Here is a 6,000-nt window from a genome sequence, read left to right as displayed (position 1 = left end):
GTTTCAATAGTTGAATATAGGATTGAATATCTTGGATTATTCGTTTTTTGAAAGGATTTTAATTTTTTAATTAGATTTTTAAACGCCTCTTAGTCAACATATCTTGTCAGGTTTATCGATTTGCGGCAAGTGATTTCAATGTTTTATGTATATATATACCGGGATTGCAAACACCTGTTATACTGGAATTCTCCTGCTTGCAAATGTCCAAAAACAAGTTAAACAGTTTCATATGGCATTGGATATTGTGGATTAGTCGCTTTTGAAATGATTTTTATTTTTTAACTTTTTTTAAAGAGCGTTTCAGGAGGTTGGTGCGGATTGCAAGGAAAGCGATTTCAATATTTTTTATATATCGTGCTTTAAAAAAACCTGTTATACTGGATTTCTCCTGAATAAAAATGTCCAAAAACAAGTTAAATAGTTTCATATAGCATTGGATATTGTGGATTAGTCGCTTTTGAAATGAGTTTTATTTTTTAACTTTTTTTAAAGAGCGTTTCAGGAGGTTGGTGCGGATTGCAAGGAAAGCGATTTCAATATTTTTTTATATATCGTGCTTTAAAAAAACCTGTTATACTGGATTTCTCCTGAATAAAAATGTCCAAAAACAAGTTAAACAGTTTCATATGGCATTGAATATTATGGATTAGTCGCTTTTGAAATGATTTTTATCTTTTAATTTTTTTTAAAGAGGGTTTTAGGAGGTTGGTGCGGATTGCGCGAGAAGTGACTTCAATATTTCTTTATATACCGTGCTTTAAAAAAACCTGTTATACTGGAATTCTCCTAAATAAAAATGTCCAAAAACAAGTTAAACAGTTTCATATGGCATTGAATATTGTGGATAAGTCGCTTTTGAAATGATTTTTATTTTTTTAACTTTAATTTTTTAGAGCCGGCGTTTTAAGAGGTAGGTGATTGCACGGGAAGGGATTTCAAATTTTCGTTTTCAATAAAACTTACATGAATTAACAACACCTCTTATAATGCGCAAAAAACTGCGTTGAAAAAAAATTGAGAAAAATTTTGAAAGAAAAGTTTGAAAATAAAAGAACGAAAAGTTCCAGTCTGTGTGCTGTGGTTTCTCTAAGGTTAAGGCTTTAAGCAAAACGTAGGGAATGTATCCAAAAAAATGATACCTAATTCTATAAAGCTCTATAAGAATTCAATTTTCTTTTTAAAAAAAAGAATTTGAATTTTTATTTAGACCAAAATGATCATTTACCACAGGGACCCCAAAGTCACTTCAATATAACCACAGGTATCCCGTAAATGGTTCCGGGGGTGGGGTTAACTAGAGGATCACATGGTTTTTATTGCGCTAGAGTTAACCTTTTGATGTGGCAACAAAAATCCTACGAACTCCCCCCTCCCTAGCTAGGGATAAGCAGCGATCAGTTGTGTATGTTATGCATATTAAACAAACACCGAAATACACCAAATAAACTTGATTGGAGAGTGACAAACCTGCAGTTGTTTTGTAAACATGACGTACCAGGCATCTAGGTGTTGAATCCAGCCAGATTCTTGACTTATTCCGTGTTCCATCGTCGTTTCTTTGCTCAATCATATCATCAACATGGAGGACAACACAATAAATCTTTCTCAAGATGCAGTTCGGTGCTTAACAAATGTAAATTTATTTACCAATAGCTTTTTTTCATTGGACTATTCAGCAATGAGGAATGTATCTTGGGAAACGCCTATTACGCGCTCCAGAAATTTAAAACTAGAGATAAAAGGAATGCTTTTTGAGCATTGTTATTCCTTGCTGAATATATCCTTTTGTTCCCAATTTCTGTAAAAGTTATCACTTAATATAATAGAGGGATTTTACTGGGCCCGTGAAAAAATAGTTAGCATACATAGTATACACTAATTCCATTGATTTCTTTTGTTCTACTTGGACTGTCAGTCACTCATTATACAACCTTGTTTCACGAGCCAAGTAAAATCACGCTGTGGGGCAGGGTGGAGAGGGGGACCCTAGTCCAGTTTTTTTTATAAAGTCAACTTGAACACAAACACCATTAGTCACACATAAGCAAAATGACATCATGTGATATTTTCCCCCACCACAGATATCTAGGCCTTGCTACTGGCCTGCTCTAACATCGAATACAAACCTACAGATGAAAAAATTACACAATAAAAATACAACTTTATTAAAATGATAGAAGACTCTACATTTACCAAATACGATGGCATTTCTATTATCAAATGCGTTACTGTAATCGTTTACGCCGATTACGGTGTTTAAAATACGGTACTTTATCTTTATTATAGTATAGTATTTAAGAAAATGTTGTGCATCAATGTAATGCATGGGCACCGTGAAGCGCGCGACACACAACTACACACGATGTATGTAGCCAACTACACACGCATTGGGCACGATATACATATGGACAGTGCACACGATGTATCCAGATCACATCATGCACGCTACATGATAAATCTAATACACGCATTGGGCACAATATATCTATGGACAGTGCACACGATGTATCTAGATCACATCATGCACCCTACAGGATAAATCTATCACGCATTGGGCACAATATATCTATGGACAGTGCACACGATGTATCTAGATCACATCATGCACCCTACAGGATAAATCTAATACACGCACTGGGCACAATATATCTATGGACAGTGCACACGATGTATCTAGATCACATCATGCACCCTACAGGATAAATCTAATACACGCATTGGGCACAATATATCTATGGACAGTGCACACAAGTATCTAGATCACATCATGCACGCTACAGGATAAATCTAATACACGCATTGGGCACGATATATATATGGCCAGTGCACACGATGCACCTAGATCAGATCAAATACACTGTGCATCATATACTAACAATATATCCCGTGGATCTAACACACCTGGTGTGCGCAGCGTATCTAATACATGTAGGGGGCACAGGGTATTTAATACTCACTGTACCCTGCTCATCTAACATATCAAATACACTGTGCATCATACACTAACAATATACCCTGTGCATCTAACACACCTGGTGTGCGCAGTGTATCTAATACATGTAGAGTGCACAGGGTATTTGATACTCACTGTATCCTGCTCATCTAACATATCAAATACACTGTGCATCATATACTAACAATATACCCTGTGCATCTAACACACCTGGTGTGCGCAGTATATCTAATACATGTAGAGTGCACGGGGTATTTAATACTCACTGTACCATGCTCATCTAACATATCAAATACTTTGTGCATCATATACTAACAATATACCCTGTGCATTTAGCAAACCTATTGCTGACAGTCGTAATGCCTACTGAGCACTGCGCATGTAATATAACACAGAATAGCCATCCTTTGATCAACATGGGCCTTACTCACGTGGAAACCATGTTTATTCTCATAAGAATACACTTGTATATGAGGCTACACCCGGTGCAATCTAATGTTCGAACCAACATGGCTGCCACATGAAAAAGGCCCACGAACAGAGCAGATTTAAATTTAAATAAAGCAATAGATGACAACAATCCTTCACCTTGTATGTATCCAAGCTCCAACATGTAATGCGTACTCCCTATCTTCCATGCATCTGTTCACTGGTCAAACACAAAGCATTCGACGATAAACACATGTGAATAATTGTCCAAGGTATTAAAAAAGGTCACAACGTTTCTCGCTTTCACGCAAAGGCTTAGTTACCTTTCAAGATGGCACCAGGAACTGTGAAGGGAATAAGTAGTCATTTCAAGGTGCATTGTGGGACTATAAAGGGGACATAGCTCCAAGACATCTATTATGTCTCCTAAAACAGTTAAGTCCCACAATGCACTGCAATGCTAACTTGACCCCAAGCTTTCCTGAGCCTGAATGCGTAATGTTCTTACCTTTCCACAGGAACTGAAAGTCTGATTACCAAGGCAGGATTCCCGCAATTCTTGGTAGTTTCTTACAGTCACACTTGTAAACCCTCTAAACTGATGTTACCTACAGATATCAAATATAAATATTTGAGAGACAGGATCCAATAGTAACATCATACACTGGACAAAGTAAGTGAGGACTGTTGGCAAGTCTCTCCAAAACCAATAACTACAGTGAATATAAAGAAACAAGAAGTACTATAGTGCATCACCAGGAAAAGGTACTATGATAGAAGCTACCATAAAGCGAATTACTACGAAAAAAGCAATGTAATCAAGCATTAGCAAACTTAACCTCTTTTTATTGGTTCAGTTATAAAGCACGCAGAAAGTGAAAGAAGTGTTCGGAGCTTGTAGTCGTCACACTTTTTGAGTGTTTTCGGTATTTCCCGTTAGTGCTTATTGATGAACAGGGCACGAAAACAGCCGCTTTATCATAGAGAAATAAAAAATCTGTTGTAGTTTCAGTTTAGTTCAGTGCCTTTTTTTTACAATTCTTTGAAACGCAACTGTGCTACCTTCACTAATAAACCACAGTTCTCTACCAATCAGAGCGTGTGTACTATATAAGATATATAATAATGGATAAGAAGCTGAATAACGAGTAATATCATGATAACACATGACTAGGAAAAACTCACTCAACTGGTGGTTATATTAAGTAAAGCATGAGATTTAGGCAGGGGATGATCCAGGAATTTGTCAGGGGGGTGTCGCAAATGAAGAAATGTATATAGTGGTATTATACATCACTTTAAAAAAATCCAAAAGAGTGTCCTTTACACCGCAGGGTACCCCCCTGGTTTTATCCCTGTTAGGCATGCCTTTTGAATTGAACGTCTCATTACATTACATCAACAGAGTAAAGAATGCCAACAGGAGCAGTTGACTGAACTTGTTTGGAACAATGAGTCCTAAGGAAAGAAATAATATTAAATTAAAACTCTGCGAATATATAGTTACTGGGAGGCTAAAAAAAAACCCCAAATGCTTCACATTTCTTCGAGAGAGAGAGAGAAGAAAAGCATATCGAGTAATTGTTCAAAAATGCCCATGGGAAAATAGGTGCTGTTCTGTACCTTAGAGACAAACAAGGAATTTGAGAAGAGAGGAATATCACGTATAAACTACCGTTTATCCTATGACAAATTCTGAGCCAAAACATGTCTATATATGGTTAAATTGAGAAATGAACGAATATTCATAATACGAGCTTTTCAGGAGCAAATTACAATAAACAACAGTAACAAGTAATATATTAAAAAAGACTATAAAATCTATAAAAAAGGAATATATACATATAGATTAGAAAAATATAAACATTATGTTAATATAGGATGTATAATAACAAAATTATATATTCTAATCTCATCTAATTCTATAAGCCATTAAAGGCTAAGAAATTCATTCTAAATCTTACGTCTTAACAGGCGTTTAAAATGCCCAACACTTTTGCATAGTTTACTAAATCCGGATAAACCAAATTTATGATAATTGGAAGCAAACAGATGGTAGCTAAAGTACAAGAGCGAATTACTTTGATCTGTATAATTACCAAGGCAAGTTAGCAAAAGCACAGACAGGACAAAGGGTAGTATCCACGAGTTCGATTCACGATATTCACGTGACCAAGGAAACGGTCAATTTTGCACTTCATTCCGTCTGGGAGTTGTTGATTTGGTATTCGTTCATAAATTTTCTACAGTTAACTTGACCGTAGTATTTATTTATTTATTTATTTTTTTTTTTTTGACGTCTTGATCGCGTAATTATTGTGAAACGGCTGGAAATGTATTGTCGAAACGAATTCACGATAAAGAAAATACCTTTTTGATGAAATTTGCAAACACCGGCTCCTTAACTTGTCCAAGTGAATGCAAATTGAATACACATTGTATCCGTTAGTATCGACTTTAAATCGGCAATCAAATTGCAATTCCTTTTTTAAAAGTTTAACGCCTTATTATCTTTTCTAATTAAAGAATATTCTAAGACGATCTAAAAAAACCCACACTCTTTATTAAAAACATTCATATTTATACTTTACAAGAATGAGTGAAGACCTGCATTG

This window comes from Actinia tenebrosa, unplaced genomic scaffold (assembly GCF_029948245.1).
Source record: "Actinia tenebrosa isolate PJP-AT-01 unplaced genomic scaffold, QUT_ActTen_1.0 PGA_scaffold3__52_contigs__length_22856419, whole genome shotgun sequence".
Lineage (NCBI taxonomy): Eukaryota > Metazoa > Cnidaria > Anthozoa > Actiniaria > Actiniidae > Actinia > Actinia tenebrosa.
This window is presented reverse-complemented; position numbering follows the sequence as displayed.